At 42.0% G+C, this 21,243-nt stretch overlaps 1 long non-coding RNA gene across 1 annotated transcript in view; it reads left to right on the top strand.

Moving 5' to 3' along the window:
* Positions 1-21,243, top strand: part of LOC307036937 — a 304,273-nt gene that overhangs the window by 193,558 nt on the left and 89,472 nt on the right. The gene's annotated exons all lie outside the window — the stretch shown is intronic.

Raw genomic sequence — 21,243 nt, forward strand, 5'->3', positions numbered from 1 at the left:
TTTACACTGACAGAAACCAACAGAATCTAATATAGAGTTAAATGCAACAGTAAGGCTATTTTTATCATCGTCAACATGAATATTAAAGTCACCTTTTAAGTACCAAAGCTGATAAGAATTCTGAATAAGGACAGAACAAATAAGATGGCTGCAAAGTTTTCCAGGTCGGATGCGTAAGACTAAAAACGAGGCTTTCAAAGGAGGTATAATTTAATATTGATAAGTAAACTTGAGTCAAAGATTGCTGCAACTCCACCTCCTCGGCCCGTGCCTCGGGCAATATGAGTATTGATATGGCTGGGTGGAGTGGCCTCATTTATGCTGACATATTCTTCATGTCTCAACCAAGTTTCAGTGAGACAGCATATATCAATATTATAATCTGATATTAAATCATTTACCAGTATTGCTTTAGATGCTAGAGATCTTATGTTTAAGAGACCACATTTAATCTTCCTGTTTTGTTGCACTGTAGTAGTTGTTACATTTTGTATTAGGTTATTATGTATTACACCTCTATTAGGTTTTACCTTAAATTGTCCTTGGGCAGACACACACACCGTTAATATTGGGTATTTTATTGGGTTCGGGATTCCTATGGATGACTGCCTAGGAGAGAGCGCAGAGAAGCATGTAAGACTGCGACTCCGCCTCCTGGTCTCAACTCCAGTTTGTCATGGATTAAGTCCACAAAGCCCTGAAATGTTTGCCGAAATGAGATTTACACCTTCCAAAGTAGGATGAATGCCGTCTCTCTTAATCAGACCAGGTTTTCCCCAGAAGGCTGTCCAATTATTTACGAAGCCCACATTGTTTGCTGGGCACCACCAAGACAACCAGCGCTGAAATGATGACATGCGGCTATACATGTCATCATTGATCAGATTGGGGAGGGGACCAGAGAAGATTACGGTGTCCGACATTGTTTTAGCATAACTACACACCGACGCCACATTAAGTTTGGTGCATTCTGATTGGCGTAAACGAACATCATTACCACCGACGTGAATAACAATCCTACTGTATTTACGTTTATTTTTAGCCAGCAGTTTAAGATGCGCCTCAACGTCGCCCGCTCTGGCCCCCGGAATCCATGTGACTGTGGAGGCTTCGGTCTCTAAATTCACGTGTCTCATAATAGAGCTACCAATAACCAGAGTTGGCTTCTTAGCGGGTGTCTCGCTGAGTGGGGAATATCTGTTAGATACTTGAACGGGTTGGTGGGGACCTGTGGGTTTCGCGTTATGCCCCTTCTGCTGCTCGGGAGTTGCCGGGGGACGGCTAAGATGAGCTACCTTTTGCCGGTCCGCACCGGCTAACATGGGCTTTACTGTAGCTGAGTTACTTTCTAAGATGCGGAGCCGGGCTTCTATGGCTATGATTCCCGCCTCCAACCTAACAACTATACTACATTTAACACATGTATCGGTACCAGTAAAGGAGGTAGGGAAGTAACCAGACATGAGACAGTTAGAGCAGGAAATAGCACCCGAGGGTGGGGAAAGAGCCATGGCTAGCTACCGTTAGCAAACCCGAAAAGAGTGTAGGCAACTGTGGAGTTACAGTCGCTAAGAGAAGGAGAGTTGTGAGTGCTTAAGCTGTAGTAACGTGTGATTACAACGTCAGGAGGTTGCCGTGATCAAGAGTTTTAAAACGATCGATTAAGTTTAAGATAATAAGCTATCAGCAACAGAACAGGCACACAGGATACCCGGAGATGACAACAACAACCGGAAGTTACAACATGCTTACCGCAATAGTGGTCCGTGTGAAGGTGATAAACACTATTCAGAGTGCAAGAGCTTCCTCCACCAGGTCCCTCTATGACTGTAAGTGGAGGGTGTTTGAGGAGTGGTGCCTTCAAAAGGGACACATCTCTTTTCAATGTCCTGTCGGGGTGATTCTATCATTTCTACAGGACCTGATTGATAAACACAGAGCTTTCTCTACGATCAAAGTGTACCTGGCTGCTATTGCTGCATGCCATGTGGGCTTTGAGGGAAAGACGGCTAGCCACCATCCCTTGGTCTGCCGTTTTATGAAAGGGGCTCGCAGGCTCCTCCCTATTTCCAGGTCACTGGTGCCCTTATGGGACTTGGCAGTGGTTTTAGATGGGCTGACTTGACCTCCATTTGAACCCCTGGAAGAAGCTGACATGAAACACCTGTCACTGAAGACGTGTTGTTACTGGCTCTGGCATCTGCCAAGCGAGTCAGTGACATTCATGCGCTCTCTGTACATCCTTCATGCACTCAGTTTGCCCTGGGGCAAACGAGAGTGTTGCCGAAGCCCAACCCTGCCTTTGTACCTAAGGTGGTTGGCTCATGTACCCCCATTGACATTGAGGCATTTCCTCCGCCACTGTGTTCCTCTGAGGAACAGCGGCCGAATTTGCTGTGCCCAGTCCGTGCTTTACGCACCTATATGGACAGGTCAAAATAGTTTTGATGCAATGACCAACTCTTTGTATCCTGGGCTAACCCTCATAAGGGCAAGCCCGTTACCAGGCAACGGCTCTCCCACTGGATTGTGGAAGCGATTGCTCTGGCTTATACTAGTCAGGGTTTGCAGGCACCAACGGGCCTGCGTGCTCATTCTACTCGTGGACTGGCTACATCCTGGGCTTTGTTCAAGGGTGTTTCCATCCAAGACATTTGTGCAGCAGCGAGCTGGTCCTCACCGCTCACTTTTGTCCGGTTTTACAGGCTAGATGTCTCTGCTCCAAGTGTGGCCCGCGCAGTGCTGGTTCCCGTGTTGAGACAGGGTTCTACCTGTTAAGTTCTGGTTGTTTTGGTGATTTTCGAGATAAGCATGTCTAGCAATACGGGAGTTTCAATATCCCATAGTGAGATATCGAACGGAGTGTTATGAATGAGAACTATAGGTTACTTACGTGTTCTCAGAGTAACATGAAGTGAGATGTCTCACCAGACGGCCCTTCTTGCTAAGGCGAAGCGAGAAGAGGTGCTTATTCTGAATGGCGCTGCGACGTAGCGCAAGCTACTTAAAGGGTGGGTGGATTCCCTGACGTAGACGTCAAGATCACCAGCCAATCAGGATTGGCGTAATGAGATTGATGCTTCTGTTTGCATACGCGTTGAGGCGCATCCCATAGTGAGACATCTCACTTCATGTTACTCTGAGAACTGGGGTTAAGTAAGTAACCTACAGTTCTGTCAAGACAAAGAACTGTCATTTTAATGTTCATTGATGTGACAAGGTGCACAACTGAAAGGGGCTTTAGCTAAATAGTTTTAGGCTCTCAGACTCCTGTTGCTGTGGGATGTTTGAGCAATATTTTGGAAAAATGTTTCAATTTGCAAAAGTATTTCCATTTAAGTCTACCATTGAGATTTAGGTGAAAATAGTAATTGCAACGTGCAAAATAAAAGCTAAATCTGGAGACGCAAAAATCATCACAGAACTCTATGACCCCGCTTCTTTTTTTTCTTTGTGTTTACTCAACTCGAAGACAGGAAGTGGTGCAGATGGCATGACTTGTGTTTGCAGTAAAATCCATCCTGTTAGCCATGTTAGACAAACATGTTGTGGAAGCTGAGCCGCTGTGTTTTTTCTGAACGTGGCTCAGAGGTTAATGGCTACTCATGCTGACATTGTCTTTGCGTGTCCACAGGGAAATGCTCCATCGCTGTCACATCCTGACTGGAAGCTGGAGAGGAAATTCAATATTTCTTTCCTTCATCAACACCGCCAACTTGTTGACTTAGTGGGAAGGAAGCCGTGCTCATTTGTGTGAGTGTGGGTGTCAGCCCACCTGTTCATCTGTGAACATGAATGCATACAAATGTGTAGGTTTGTTTTCATATTCATGCATCTTTTAGTGTTTACCTACTCTTGCATCCAGATCAGGAAGAGCTCCAAAGGGAAACTCCCGGCTTAAAACGGACAAAAAACAAATCCTGTTTCCTCGTTTTTCCCGGCTTGTGTGTGAATGAGTCAATCCGTTACATAAATCAGTCAGAGAAGACAAACACTGCAGAACAAAGCCATCTTCCTTGTTCCTTACAGGAAGGACTTAAGTACAGGTTGTGAAAAATGGGGGAAATTGATATCAGACTTACAAACGTATGTTTATTCATATGTAAGGCTAGGCAAGGCAAGTTTATTTATATAGCACTTTTCAACACAAGGCAATTCAAAGTGCTTTACAAAAAATGAAAGACATTAAGAAAATGGCATTTAAAAACAGTCATTAAAAAGAAAAGTTAAAAGAAAAAAATACATGGATAGAAGTTACAGTGCAGTTTAAGATGTGAATAGTTCAATTAAAAGCAGCGACAAAAAGAAAAGTCTTTAGTCTGGATTTAAAAGTAGTCAGAGTTGCAGCGGACCAGCAGGTTTCTGGGAGTTTGTTCCAGATATTTGGAGCATAATAACTAAAGGCTGCTTTTCCATGTTTAGTTCTGACTCTGGGGACAGAAAGCTGACCAGTCCCTGAAGACCTGAGAGATCCGGATGGTTCATAATTTAGCAGGAGGTCAGAAATGTATTTTGGGCCTAAACCATTCAAAGCTTTATAAACCAGCAGCAGTATTTTTGAAATATATTCTTTGACACACAGGAAGCCAGTGTAAAGACTTCAGAACAGGAGTGATTTTTGTTACACTTAACTTGTCTAGTCTCCCATCTTTGTTGCAGCTTATGAGCCAGGCCGTAACAAATGTAAGTGCAATCCACAAGGGGCCCTTTTATGTTCATTTTCAGTTTCATGTTTATATGTTGTGCTTCTACTGTGACATGTCTCCATGCTTTAATGTTCAAAAAGCTCTTTATTTGTCTCATACTGCCTCTGCTGCAGCACCTCTTTTCACCCTCTGTTTGAAACCAGAGACCAGTCTGCTCTGGTTGGTTAGCTGGCCGGCTCTGTTGTGATTGCCCAACTGCTAAGAGATGTGTCGAAAATATCCTGTCCTATACAGTACCATATTAACGCTAGCCAATAAAACATAAATAATTAGGGATGTTAAAATATATATAGGTGGTTACGTTTATATGTCTGTCTTTAATCTGTCTTTTTAAAGTACTAGTTTCCAAATATTAGCAGCATCATGTTATGTATAGTATGGAGAGGAATGGCAGTAGCCAAAATGCTTTATTTATATACAAGTCTTTCATTGCTACTCCAGGCTGTTCTGCCATCATAGGTTAACCTCCTTCCCGCTTGTTGCCAAACTGCTATTTGCAAGGTCAAAAATACACCTTCAAGTATCTCTGCAAAAATACTCTGCTCTCTGAGCCTCAATATTCTCTCCTAGGCATTGTGTGTAAAGATAGAAATAAGAAAACACAGTTATTACCGGCATCATGATCCGACACATAGGACAAACATTACTTTTAATATATGTATTTCATTTCTCCACTATCCCCTGCTGTCAGATTTCTTTATTTATTTCCCCCTCACTGAATATAAAGAAACACATTTCTTGTTTTACATCAAGACATGCATGGGGAATCAAGTTTACTACACTACGCTATGCTTGTGTCAAGCTGTGCCCCGGCGCAGGAAGTTATCAGATATTGAGCTTTACAACAGGATATGTGTGGGAAGGATGGAGGAGGACCTGCATGGGGCAGATGGAATTGCATATTAATTAGTAATAAAATAACATTTACATCTACGGAAATAATTAGGCTAAGAGAAAGGACATTTAAAAAAGATCAGGATATGATTCGGTCACATCCTGCTTTTCTTTTTCTTTCTTACTCAGGCAGTCTTGGTTATTTGCTGCTGCAGTTTTCCTGCTAAAGGGGAAGTGGGAGTTGTAGGGCAGTGGGCTATGAGAGAGAAAGATATGTAGAACAGCCACTGAGAGATGTTGGCCGGGGGGGAAGACTTCTCAGGCGCGCACACACACGCCCTTAATGCAGCTTAAATGGTGGACAAGGAAAAGCTTTTTGAAAGCCTATCCATAAAGATAGGAAATAGTTTATGAATAATTTGTCGCCTCTGGGGATTTATGCCGGGGGAGGTGATCAGGGTAGCCTCTTTTCAGAATACTGGATATAGAAAAGAGCAGAAGGAGCTTTTCATTTCATTTCAAACCTTTATTTAACCAGGTGAATCCCATTGATATCACTGATCTCTTTTTCAAGGGAGACCTGCTGCAAGTAGGTTCCACATGAAGACATAAAAGCATAAAACAACAGAAAAAAAAGGACAACATAGATACAGGGATTTACAATTTACATACCTAACGACATTTACAGAATGTCTGAGATCTCATAATGAGAGGAAATCAACTTTATTGGTAACATTTAAGAGTTAAACTTGAAGGAGTTTTTAAATGCTGTATGTTACATTATTACAATTGGTTTAGTCCAGCTTCCTATTTATTTCTCAGAAAATGGGATCCGGTCAGTCAATACTGTACGTCTACGGGACATGTCATCACAGCTAAATGATGATGCTACTGAGGCTAACGTCAATCGTCAGAGTAAACTGTTTAATGTTAAAAGTCAAAGTAATGAATGTTGAAGCTGCATTCAAATATGAAACACTGACAAGCCAAGGAATTGCAAGTTTAAGTGTAAGCCACCGATCCCCTATTGCTTTTAATTTCTCCAAAGATCGACGCCGATCATCAAGTGAACGACATTGTGAAATTGTTGACTGACCATCATAGCTGGACTCCATTGAAGATAAAAAATGCATTTTTTTATGTGATTAGCGATGACCTCGGAATTTCTATTTACCGCTGGTCAAATGACAGCACCCAGAAAATACGTAGGGAAAGTGCCCAGATGGGTTGATCTCATGTCGGCTTTTAGGATTACTGTTCATCAGTAGCAATAAGCATCTTCTCTTGTTTACATTTTTTTCCTTTTTGAAGTTGTAAATCGATTCAGAATCCACGCGGATAAGAATCCAGATTCTTACATTAATCAATTTTTTTACCCCATCCCTATATGTGTAGAATCAATATTATATGTACTTGTGAGTGTGTGTGTGTAAGAGAGAGACAGATAAAGATACCGTGAGACAGGTTAAATAGTAGTCCATCAGTCAGACAGACAAGTCGGAAGAGGGTCAATTATGGTAGTAATGATCCTGCTATGAATAAACCAGTTGGAGGAAGTAGAGCTCCCATTCGGCTTCCCTCCCCGGGCTATTAATAACCAGAGAACTAATGCCTCCTCCAAAATCAATACACACACCCACTAGTTCCACTCAGTTAAAGACACACTCCAGTGTCTGATCTGCGAGCTCAGTGGTTCGAGAGGAGAGGAAATTGAGTCTGTTATGGCCATCTTACTTGCAAGTGTTTCGAAAACACAGGGGGGGCGGGGCGGAAGAGCACGCTCGTGAACTGTCAACGGGGGGGGCTCGTGAAATATTAGCGCTGGTGTTATGCATACCCACTGCACCTCGCGGGAGCGAGCCACAGCGTAAAGCATAAACTCCCAGACATTTCAATGATTTGTGCGGCATAGTTAGGTCTGGAAACGACATAAGGGCATAACACCGGAGCCCTGCTGCGGGGAAACTTTGGCGCTGTTCTGAGTTTGTTTTAATCCGTCAAAATGACGGACTGCTTTCAGATTTTTCCGTCATTGTCAAAAGAATTCCGTAATAGACGGAATATATTCGGTTAGCGCGACCTCTGTGCTGGAGGTACAGTATACAGTCAGTCACAATAATGAGTATCCAAGCTAGCTAGTTTGCTAAGGGTACAACTACAAGTAAAATAGACAATACAAATAAAGATTCCCTCATAATGGTCAATAAACTATGGCTCTGCTATAGCCTATAGCAGTTTATACTCAAGCAGAGGAGAAGATAGTAGGAGCTATTACATGTAAAATATTATCACTCACCGTCTTCTCTACCAACATGTTCATTTCAATACTGTTAGAAATTAAAATCAATGTTTTGATGGTATAATGTAGCTTAAACATACCGTCAGTTCAAACGCTCTTTTATACTGAAAAACCAGAAATTCTTGTGCACAAGCAGTTAAGCTTTTATTCTGAAAATCCTTCATCTACGGTTAGCATGTAGCATGTGGTTAATATACGATTTCCTAAAGAGTTGAATTGAGGAGCGAAATGACTTGGTGTGGTGAAAACCGAAACCTACTGATTTAACACTACAACGATAGATGTCGAGATATTACCATGCTGAATATTAAATGAAGGTACAGTTTATTTGAATACATTATTGTTTACAGACGAGTAGCATGTGACAACATCCGGAATGACCGGCAACCAAACGAGCCGAGAAGTATTGTTTAGAGTATTGATTACAGCGTTTAGAATGTGTTAAATGAAAAGTGATGAAAGAGAATATGAGGAGAAACGGCGTGTTAAGCATATATTGAATGTGAAAAGAACCTATCCTCTGTTTAAATGCAATAACGGACATTGGAGACGAGGTGAGCCGGCTGGCGGGGAGGAGCCAGCAGAGGATATATATAGCAGCGCCGGAGGAGAGATCCGGTGTCTTCTTCTTGCTCAGGAGAACCGGACCACAGCTGTTTGTCTGACGGAACAATATTCTGTCTGTAACACTACCGCGCCTTTTTTAATTAAAGTATCCCATTTGAATCTTTTCAGAGACTCCATTTAGTCTCATTTTAAAGCTTCTCTCCTGGACGCGAGAATAAAGAACACATTTTAACAATACAGAATATAAAAACAACTGGACAAGATATTGTTTTCAGAGGCGTTTTGTTGTCCATTTGTAGTAGTAGTAGTCCAATCAGGTATTGGACTGCGAGTAGTGTTGACCAATCAGGTATTGGACGAAATGCAATGTCAGAACGCACCAACTATCATCTAATCCTTACAAACCAATATCTGCATATGCATGTAGATAAACAATCCGGTTGTAGACGTGATCTCTAAGTTCCGACTCCATTCCTGCGTCTCAAGTTGCTTATCAGACTGTGACAATGAGCAGCACACAGAAAAGGAAGTCTTGGCCCGGGTATTTATTAGATTCTCTGGCACCAGAAATATTGGCCCTTACCTCAGAGACTCATCGTCATACTGATGGCCTATCTACTTTATGAGATCCTATAATTGACAACGCTGTTAAAGGGGAGAAGATTTTTGCCTGATTAAAACATTTTAACTGATCACAGTTTTTCAATTGATTTATGATTATTTTAAAAACTTGTATGATATTTTCATGCGCTGGTGCTAAACGCTGGCATGTAAATCGTTTTTCTGAAAACTTCTAGTGCAAATGCAATCCTTAGGAACTCGCTTTTTTTTAATTTTTTTTTTTTTTTTTTAAGTTGGATTAACCATGTTCAGATGTGATCTCTTATTGAAAACTGTGCCAACCACTACCCCACCTAGTCCATAACCACATACTTACTTTAAGAAGGCATGTCTTTTTGTGTGTTACCAGGCTTTTTCAATGATCTAAAGAATTACAGCACATTAGCTTTGGCTACAAATGGTTTCTCAAACTTGCAAATAGTGCCTTATTGCCCCATAACAGGAAAGTTGTGCTGATAGAAAATGCCCTGTAAGTAGCAAAAAGAAAGCTGACTGCACACGGACGGTCAAATCCATCAGGCTGATCAGCAGAGGTTTGGTTCACAGCCCTCTGTCTCCCTCAGCTGAAATCACAACGACTCCCCCAGGGCTGAACTGTTACGAGACATCTTGGCTTGTCAGAAAAAAGGAAGCGTACGGATCAATACAATGGGGCCCCGCCGAATTGGAAAGACCATTTTTCAAGGAGTGTCCTCCTTGAAAAACAAGCTAGGCGGTACTTGAAGTCTCTGAGCCTTGTAGGATACATCTTGGACCATGAAAATAGTGTTATTTGTATCTGGTTAACTCAATAATCTCCCAACATGAAGAACTCTCATCTTTGCGGATATATATTATTAGAAGCCAGCAAGCATGTGGTTGTGTTGGCTCAACTTTGTGTGAATGAGTGGACCCTTAAGCCTACTGAAGTGGGTTGGTTTCAAAAGAAGAAGGGGGGAAGAAATGGGTGAGTCACAGGAGAGACCCTGTGGCATTATCCATCCGTCCATCCAGCCATCCTACGCTAATCCCTAACCGCCCGGCACACGCCTCACACTACCCTTCGGCTCTTCATACTCAAACAACAAAGGCTTCAGAGAGAAAGAGTGTAAGATAAACAGGATTTCTTTGATCATTACACCCTATGTGGAAACAAAACTATGTGTCTTCAAATTGTACAATTACACACAAAAATAACAAATAAATCTGTGTTATTTTCAGACCGCATATACATTTGATTTAGGATTATCTTAAAGGCCGTATTGACTGTTGCCAGCTTGTAACTGTTTGTGCTTGTATGTGTGTGTGTGTGTGTGTGTGTGTGTGTGTGTGTGTGTCTGCGTCTAGCAAGTACGTCCATTATCAGCCCACAGCTGAAGCACATTAGAGAGATGAGGAAGAGAAAGAAGAGATGATAAGGCTCACGTTGTTAAAGACAAACAATGTGCAACTGTCAGCTGTTGAGAAAAGACACACACACACACCGTAGGAAACAAAGATTTTCAGACAAACATGTTTTTACAACTCGTGTTCATTTTCTTCAAACATTAACTTCCGCAGAACAAATAGCAGGGTTTTTTTGCTGCTAGGCACAGATTAATTTAAATGCACACAGTAGACACAGACCTCCAGAGTGACCTTGTTTTTGTCCAAACAACCTTTTTGGAAGATATTTACTCAGTGATTGTGATCATTTGTAACTTTAATTAAGAACTAAGACATAAATAAGGGCTGTTGACATTAAAATGACAATACTGTTTGCATGTGAAAACTCACACCCGTTATGTGATCTATTGCTAATACTCATTACAGCAGGGTTGTTTTCCAAAATGTTGTTTTTTGACTGACTTTCCCCTCTTTCCTATTGGCCTCATCAATAATATGTAAGGAGAAATGCACAAGATAGGTAGGACGTTGTTTTTGAGAGAGAATCATGGCACTAGATATTTAACATGTCATATTACTTGAAGGTGATTGGAGTAGCCGATTGTTAAAATAAAAACAATAAGACCAAGACTGATATGTCAATATTAACATTATGCCTAATTGTTGAATAGGCCTGAGACACAAATGTATCATTGTAGAATACTTTATTTATGATAAATGGCGTCACTTTCATATAATGCTGTCTTTTAAAGCCTGATTTTATGAATGTATAAGGGAAATGGCCAGAGTAAGAACAAGTTCACGTAAGCATGGATTGATGGAACCCAGATTTAGCTAGGTAGCGTAAGTAAGTAAACATATTCATGGTTAAAACACATATTTGTCCGGTATTTTACTTTTCATACCTTAACAAATGCATTTTATCATCATTCATTTGTCATATATCCGTTTTTCCAAGGTTATTTATTGAGCTGATATTGCGTTTTTGTTGTTAAAACAAAAATATTGTCAACTCATATTTGTAGTCCTATATTTGTGTATGTTGTACAACTACAGTATGACAACTTAAACTGAACTTTTATGAAGAAATGCACAAACTCCACACAGATTTGTAAAATAACTTCACCAGTGCCTACAGGGCTCTTGCTTTCCATGGGAGAATCAATATGTGAAGACAAACAAAGCATTACCCTTCAGAGTCCAGGGGCATTTTCTATGATGCCCTGTCCGTGTGTTTGCTGACTTGGTAAAACTCTGCTACCATGTAACATTAGCTTGACACTCAAGTGAGGCGGCAGAGGCTCTGTAAATGTACAGATTGGATATCAAACCAACTCAGGGGCTGTACCAAAAAAGCAGGCGAACAAGGAAAAAAGCACGGCAGGGTTGTAAGCACGAATTGGAGGTCAATTTGAAATTGTCAGAAAATACATCTTGCCCCGCTTTTCATAGAGATGGATGGGGAGTTAGATCTGGGGTAACAGGTCTCTTGGCTTTGTGGGCTGCTTTTGGAGATTGAAATTACTTGTCAGCAAGAGGCGTCTTGTATGTTTTGTACCGGTGTTTAAGCTTCAAGTATCTACCGTAAAATGGCAGGTACTACTGAGCCTGTAGTACTGAAAAAAAAGGGGTATTAAAAAACAGACAGAACAAATCGATTACTTAGATGTCTTGGCGTGCTTGCTTTTCATGGTTGTTAAAAGAACCACAGCCCAGGATCCCTATAACTGAACACCGCCCCGTTCCCAAAGCTGACAGACTACATCACTGTGGTCGTGAGCTCTTGGTTTTTTTCATCGACAGTCTACACAGGCCCGCCCCGCCCTACACACAGATCACGCATAGTGCGTGGGGCCTCATCTCACGGAGGGGGCCTCATCTAATGTGCAAATGCGGCGCAATTAGGCGCTCCGCAGTTACCCCGCTGCGAGGCTCCGGCGAACTAACAGTTAACGAGCGTGCATTGATTGTGGCATCTCAACCGTGTGGTCAAATCGTGGCCTGTGACATGTCTTGTGAATTCTCCGGCCGAAGCTCCAAATAAACCGTCAGTGTTTGCCATCAAAGCTCCAGCTCTCCTCCTGTCTCTCTGAGTCCTGACTCCAATTGCTTCAGAAGTTTCCCCCACAGTTATAGATGCCACTGCTCCAACTAAGGTAAAGGAAGTGACTGGCAAGAAAATATCTCCATGGAGAAAGGCCATGACCGTGAAAACAGAAAAAAGAGAGTGTCGAAAAGCTGAACATAGGTGGCGAATATCGAAGCCTCATCCCAATACCCCTCCTCGACTCCTCCTCGACTCCTCCTCGACTCCTCCTTTCCCTCACTCGCGTCCCTTCCTTGCATCTTAGCTCCGCCTCCGTAAGATGCGAGCGGAGACACGAGGAGGTGACGCGAGGACAGAGGAGTCCTCAGGTATTAATTAGGATGTCCTCGTTCACTCAAACGTCACTTTTAAACGACGTCTTTTAATGATGACATGTGCACTGCTGTATCCCCTCTCATCGGGCTTAACTGAATAACCCTTTAGAACCGGCCCATTTGTTGTTAAATATTAATTTAAATAAATGAATCTTTCTCTTGTTCCGTTTGTGTAAAATGTAGCCTACATTTAAATACAAATATAATTATAGTAATGTGAAAGCCTTTTAGAAATGAATTGCACATAATAATTCCCACGGAGCTGTGAGCACTTATACATTTATGTGACGCTTTTCCACTCATCTTCCAGTTGTCGTTTTTCCACTGTTGAAATCGACCAGCTAAGAAGGTGGGGCGGGGCTTTTATACGCGAGTAGTGAAAACACTTCCGCGTAGTCTGCTCGCGTGTATCCTCCCTTTCGTCTCCTCCCGCACCCCTCCTCCCTCACCCCTCCTCGACTCCTCCGTGTGCATTTCAGCTATTGGGACGTCCTACAACATGGCGTGTCTTTATCGATTTCCAGGTCAAATCCTGGAGGAGGGGAAGAGAGGAGTCGAGGAGGGGTATTGGGTTGAGGCTCAAATCTCCAGGTTCATTTTGAAATCTATAAAGAGAGACTTTTATAATTTGGAATTGAAATTGCACGACAGTCTTTCTTCTCTGACACCATTGCCAAAAACAACGCACGTGCTGAAGGATTATTTGAATTATTTGAAGTATTAAAGTAACGTGTTATGGCAGGAAAGTTCAATCTGGTATATTCATTTTAATGTCACCTTATATATATTCATGTGTGGTAAATTTGAAGGGACAAAGTATATTTGTCCTCCCCAATATATTGAGGTGAAGTCTTTGTGTTTAGAAAGGGATGTGAGCAGGGGACATCCTTGTTTGGGGATAGCTCCAAAACTCTGGAATGTTTCCCTCATAAAAGAAGAGGGTGCGTTACACATGCTTAGGGCAAATGTGTGTGTTTTCATTGCAGTAAATATATGTGCTGTGTGATTACTGTTCAACTATACCTCTGTTTTTATTCTTTCATGTGTGGGTACTAAATGGCTACAAACATTGTGGAGAAATTAGCTTAAACATGTTTTATTACTCTATATGAAATGGAAGCGAGAGCTGGGGGAGGGGACATTCTTCTTAAGATTTTCAGCATGTCAATTATCAGGGAAATCACTTGTTTTAAATAGATGTGTGTGGTTAATTACTTTGTATTAATAATAACAGTATGTGTAAAGGAAGCTACAAATATGCAATGTGAAAACTTTTATTTGAAGTAAGGATGTGAACAATAGCTCAAATGGCTGGAAAGGCTGCAGGACAAATGAGTGTGTTCTCTATATTGGGCCTGTGTGAAGTTTGACTATTTCAAAAGCATCTCTAATACTGCTCAAGAGCATAGGTAATGTGTTCCTCGTTATTATTGATATGAAAGTAATTTACATGTATTACGTATATTTAGCCAACTATAACAACTATGTCTTAAAACATACTTTTAACTTGTGTGTGGTAACCTGAGGGGGGGAAAATGGCCACAGAGACATAAAAGGGATGTGTGTGTGCTGGCTGCAAGATGTGAAATAAGATAAGGAAACTTGTTGTGTAGAGCAGGTTCATTCCAGACACCAAAAGGTATCTGGTTTTCGTCAAACTGAAAGAGACTTTTTGTTTCCGGGTTTCTTCTGCTGTGTCGCGCTGATTGGGTGCGACAGGCCAAGTGTTGGTCTCTCCCAATAAGATGACCTCTGGGGGCAAGCACGCACACACCTCCTCCTGTGTTTTTAGTATGAAAGCCTGTGTTTTCCTTTGGTTCGCGCTCTTGTTTTTGACTTGCCGTTCCTGAGACGTGTCTCACACGGTGGTAGAACCTGAGCCCGGACTACTCTGCAGAGTGCTTCGTGATTCGGTGATGTATTTGTATGTTTTACCATTAAAGCAGATTATTGTTTAACCCTTATCCTGGCTGCTTTGAATTTTTCCTTCTTTTGAGAACCCGCTCATATAAGAACGGCGCGGAGCAGAGATTCTGCCCCAACAGTGCCTTGTTTGCTACCGTTGACAGACTAACAAACTCCCCAGTATCAGTAGCCTCTGAATTTCTATCCACCAGGGCCTGCAATGAATTTGCCTCCTTCTTCACTGACAAAATTCAGAACATTAGACAAGCAGTCAGTTTTTCTGTATCAGGTACAGCAAATGTGTTGTCCCTGTGTCCACCTAAAATCAATTCAAACATCATGACACAATTCCATCTGATTAATGATAAAAACCTAGAGGACATTATTCAACCTCTGGAATCCCCCTCCTGCTGCCTTGATATTATTCCAACAGGACTTTTCAAAAATGTTTTTCATTGTATGGCCACAGATCTACTACATAAAGTAAACAAGTCTCTTCACTCAGGTCTTTTTCCACAGGCCCTGAAAACTGCAGTCATTAAAACGCTGTTAAAAATAATAATCTAGATGATTCAGTCATGAACAATTACAGGCCCATATCAAACCTGCCATTTCTAGGAAAAATCATTGAAAAAGTAGTTTTTCAACAGTTGGGTAATTTATTGCATTTAAATAACTGTTTCGATGTGTTCCAGTCAGGCTTTCGACCAAACCACAGCACTGAGACTGCTCTTGTTAAGGTCTTCAATGACATCCACTTAAACACAGACAGCGGCAGAACTTCAGTGTTAGTATTATTAGACCTCAGCGCTGCATTTGACACTGTCGACCACAATATATAACTAGACCGATTGGAAAGCTGGGTGGGACTTTCGGCAACAGTTCTAAATTGGTTTGAATCCTAATTAAAGGACAGAAACAACTTTGTTTCTATCGGTAAATACACATCTGAGTTGACAAATATGACATGTGGGGTTCCTCAAGGCTCCATCTTGGGGCCTCTTCTCTTTAACATCTACATGCTGGCTCAGATAATGAAAAAGAAACAAAATAAGTTACCATAGCTATGCGGATGACATCCATCCATTCGGGCCTACCTGAATGTGTGCTCATCTCACCGTATAAAAGGAGGCCTCGCCTCCTGACTATCATCCCTTTCTCTTCAGCGGCGGAAGTGAAATCCACTGAGCATTTGAGAAGAGAGAGAGAGAGCATGGAGTCAATCCTTGAAACACAGGACCTGCCCGAAGTGCCCGAACCTGATCGCGGGGGCTGATCCGCAACCCTTCTGCTTCCTCTGCATGAGACCGGACCACGCCGTGAGCTGCATGGGCCCATCACCGGCCTGCACAGCCTGCCCGGTGATCCCGCAGGACCTCAACGTCGTCGAGATGGGCGAGCCGGGAGATGAGGAAGTGCCTTTCCGGTTCTCCCTTCTGTGGGGTCAGATGACCCCGGTCCCGGAGGAGGACGAGGACGCCTCATTGTCCGGAGGTCCAACTCTCCAGTCTGCGCGGCTGGACTTTCCAGTGGCGATGACCCTGGCGGCGGAGCATGTAGGCCTACCGCTCCCCCCACCGCTGCCACGAGGCCTGTAAGCCGCCTGAGACATGGGGTTTTACGGCCCGGACCGAGACACCTTGGAATAACTTGACAAGATATTCAGGATCGGTACACAGATGGCGGCTGCGGCCAATAATCTTGGCGTGTTGGGCGTCTCCCTGATCACCCCTCAGGCAGACACCCCCGCCCTCCCGCAGCAGGACGGGAGCGATTATCCGGACCGCGCTATTGGTCAGATGAATAATCTGATTCATGGCGTGGCCACTGCAGCAGGGGGGGGTGATGTCACGTGTGGTTAGGACTCACTACCCTATCCAAAAAGGACCGAGAAGATCTCCTCGGAGCCCCCGTGTCCAGGGAGGGGCTCTTTGGGTCAATCTCCTCGGTCACCCAGCGCTTCAGCCGCCTGGAGGGGAGAGAATCCAGCTTAGCCGCATGCTACCGCTGGCCCCCTCCTCAGGCCCTGCAGCGCGCTCCTCCACGGGTTTCCCTACAGGCGAGGGAGCGCAGCGTGACAGCGAAACGGAGGGAGAAGTGCCGGCACTGGGCTTCCGTGGCCGCGGTGCCCTCCACCTCTACGGCCAATCCCGTGGAACCGGCGTACCGGCATTCACGGGGACGGGCTGCCCGATCTCGGCAGGCTCCTCAGCAGCAGAGAGCGGCCGGGTGGGGTGCTCCGTCTTCCCGGAGCTGACTGGCGGGGGGAGAGAATCTCTCCACCCGGGACGTGAGGGCGAATCCCGCCTTCTCCCTATTCAATTCACAGATCCAAACAAGGTATGTTTCAAATAAAAAGAAAGTTGATCTGAACAAACATGTTCGAATACACTTTGAGATGGTTTGAATGTTCACCTTGGAAACCACGTTGTGCTTTTGATTTGAAAAAGGCTCATCAAATAAAATATATTGTCATTATTATTACTATCAGCACTATATTTATGATTTCTTCTAACCTGTGAATGTGAGTTCAGGCTGTCCATCAAAGCCTCCCTCTCCTCCCTCCCCTCCCTTCTCGTGCTGTGGGCAATTTTGGCAATGGCTTTGCTGTTAGAGTGGAACATAAAGGGCGGGGAAAGCTATCAAATAGATTTTTAATAGGTCTCAGCTCATTACGTTTCTGTGTGTGTATGTATCTCTTTGTACTGGTTGGGGGTGGGGGCAAGTTTAATACAGCAGTCGTCACACCTGATCTTCTGAAAGAAGCGAGAGAGAGAGAGAGATACAGACTGCTTTGGATGTCTGGTCACGCTGTCATGCACCAACCCAGTCTCACGGTGTTCACCAACACGATTTTTAATCTATTGATTTGTGTTCACCAACACGATTTTCCCCTTTTTTTTCGTGTTGCACAGCACGATTTTAAAAGCAATGTATTTCTATTGCTAGTCTTTCCCCTTTTTTTTCGTGTTGCACAGCACGATTTTAAAAGCAATGTATTTCTGTTGGTAGTCTCACGGCATTACGTGTTATAGGAAGACCGGAAGCTGTGTGGTTCATAAAAATATGTTCTTACTCAATATCAAGCCACGATTGTTGCTTTTATTTAAAATCGTATCATTTCGGACTTTTGTTGCTGTCTGTGAGGAAAATAAATGGGGCTCATTTTTCCTTCTAATTTGTTATTCTTTTCAAAATAACACACTGTTATTTAGTCAACAATAACACACAATTATCCTTGTTTTTATTTATTTGTTTAATTCTATAATCTCGGGCTTTTTTGCCGTCCTTCAGGAACTGAATTTCAAAATAAAAATAACCGGAAACAGACGTAGGCCTATAAGGGACATTTCGAGCATCATCGAGTTTAGGATGGCCGAAGACACTACACTACCCATAATCGCCAGCTATCGTTTAGGACTACAGTTCCCGTGATTAAACTTCAAGTCGGGATTGGATGTTGGAGTGGCAGTGCGCCAAGGTTACGGAATCGAAACTGGATCGAACGCCGCCCCCCCGCAACAATTAGAAGTTGCCAGTATTAAACACCAATTATTAACCAATTAAAATGAACAGATAAAACGCATTTCAAGTGGAAGAATTGTTCGTTTCTCCTCTTCGTGTCACGGGAAGCTGGAAGCTGTATTATTTTCAAGAAATAAAAATAACAAATATTTTTTTTAACCATAACGGGTACTTTACACAACTTGAGTCAAACTTCTCCTTGTTTTAATCCTTGTTTTATTTATGTTAAATTGTTGTTGTCGGTTAATTTTCCATTTTATTTATTTTGGTTTAAGATATCATTATTTTTTATTTATTATTATCATGTTAGATGTTTAAACTTTTCTGCATTTTATAAGACAATATATACTTTTTTGTTTTTGTCCGTAGGCTACTTAGGTTATTAAAGAGTTATCGTGTCAAAATATAGGAAATGTATTAATATTTTATTGTATAATCGGTACAGGAAATTACATAATTCAGAGCACCACCTATTGGCCAAAGACGCTGCCACCGGCATTGCGATCCATCCTCTGACAAAGTAAGTTGGGTCACTAAAGTCTGATACATGTTTTGCTTAGATTTAATAATTGGGGCTTTTTTTTAAGTCTTTACTCGCATGGTTCATCATACATACTGAACTGTTCTAAGTCTGAGAAATGCTTTCGCCATAATCAGCAAAGCAACATTAATGTGAAATTATTCTTGCGGGCGGCTAGCTAGCTAGCTCACGTTCAACATAAGCTTAAACTAGTTTAGCTACATTTATATCAGCTCATAAGTGGTGTGTGAAAAATATTTGTCTTAATTACGGCTACATACGTCGGTATGTGTGAGTTATACGTTATCTTAATCGCTTTTGTTTTACACATGACAGTACTAACGCTGGCCGACATTTTAATATATGTTTGGGGGGTAGGGGCATAGTCCACGTCCATGTGCTTGTTACGCGTATGAAACAGGAAACACGTAAATGAACTCAGCCTGTCTAAAGTAGTTAAACCGTCACAATGTGCATTTAAAAAAGCTAGTTTCACTACATAATTCACTTTTTCTGTTCTCTCCTGCAGCTCCTATACCCACACCACAAACCCATACACTGATCTACACCATCATAAAACCAACGGCACTTTTAAGAGCCAAACTCAACCTATCTCGCTCTCTTATATCTATCATCTATTTCTTTATTCACCCTTCTATCTATGCTGTTTACTTCTCTACTTTCCTGTGTTTGTCAGTCTGTTTGTTTGTAATCCCGTGTTAATCATGCCAGGTGGGTCTACAAAAAAGACATGTCCCTTCTGTCAGAACATTTTATTTTGTGCACAGAAGATCTGTGGACATTGCCTTAAGGAGCAGCCAAAAAAGCCGCGCCTTGAGAAGAAGCTCAAGAGGTTTGATGAGAAGCGAGGGGGTTGGGTGTCAGGGCGGAAGAAGAACCACAACATTGCTTCCATCAAGGATGAGGCCATTGTCTTGGTATGTAAACTTTTTACTGTATGTTAAGGCCCGGACACACCAAGCTGACACCAAAGAACCCTGACTGTTTGCCAATATATTGGGCAAGGATCAAGTTGAATGTTGTTTTTATATACATTTATTTCTTAATGATTTTTGTATCTTATTAACCAATATACACTTTGATATCAACTTCAAATATGGATATTATTGCAAAGGTATTATTTAATATTCTCTTTTCTTTCAATTTTAAAACTACTCTTATCTTAACTTTCACAGCCAAGGGACACTATTTTAATTTAACTACACATTTAAATAAACAGAGCACTTCCTTCACTTCCATTTTGTGTTCCATTCTTGCTTATGTACACACTTTTAGACCTTAAAGGTAGGGTATGCAAGTTTGACAAACCGGCTCGAGATCGCTAGAATTTGAAAATACACAACCGGAGAAAATCTGCCACTTCCTTATAGAGCCCCTCCTCCAACACACACTAACACGCACATGACCAATGAGGGCACGAGATAAGTTTGTGCACAGATGGAAGGCTGACAGGCAGGTAGGCCATCCAGTTACTTTAGCCGGGCCGGCTCAGATGATTGGTCGTGCTTTTTACAGCACTACGGCTTCCACAGATGACATTTTTTTATGGATTTTTTGTCAAAGCACTTAAGATATTCATTGCTATCGGGATGTTAAGAGCATTCCATGGAATATAACAAAAAAGTGTATCTCAAGCCGGTTTTTCAAACTTAGGCTACCTACCACACCTTTAAAAAGACTACATAATTGTATGTTACTACTCTATATTACTCTTACGACTGCAGCCACAACATACGGGAATGTTTTACATCGTAGCACGCAATTTCAATTTCAACAGTGTCAAGCTATGCTTGGATTGTGTTACATTTTTAATTATGCAATAGTCATTGTAAGTGTTAACTGTTAATTGTTGAGTGGTCACACATTTGTATCTTATTGTACTTTAACTTTAAGATTATCAGGGTTTGAACTGGGACTCAGGATACTGATTTATTTGTATTTTGTGTTTGTCTATAAAATATTTTCTGCTTCTACTGTGTAACCCTTCCTGGTAAATACATGATTCTGCAAAAGCTTAACTCAGCATCTAGGTTTATGAATGGCAAACAACTAGATGCTGTCATCAGTAATGTTATAGTTGTCGTTATATAGTTGTTGTTGATGTTTCCTTTCCATTTCTTTAAACAGTAAATATATGATTTTGTTATTACAGCTTGAGAAACTCCATGCCATTGGCTTTAAACCAGTGCTGCTTCTTGGTAAGGAGACCAGGAAGAAGGACGTCAAATGTGAAATCCTAACCCCTCGCTGCACACTGACCGCCTATGCCCAGGATTACCTTGACAAGATAGGCACTTTTTATGAGTACCTTTGTGAAGGTGAGATGCTTGCACTATATCTTCACAGTTCACAGTATTGTGTACACAAAATGTTTGTATCAATGGAGAGCTTAACATTTCCTTATAACCAACACAGTTATATGGAATGAGTTTGGATCAACTCATTTAATAAAGTCAGTT

Source organism: Notothenia rossii, assembly GCF_949606895.1.
Source record: "Notothenia rossii genome assembly, chromosome: 4".
Classification (NCBI taxonomy): domain Eukaryota; kingdom Metazoa; phylum Chordata; class Actinopteri; order Perciformes; family Nototheniidae; genus Notothenia; species Notothenia rossii.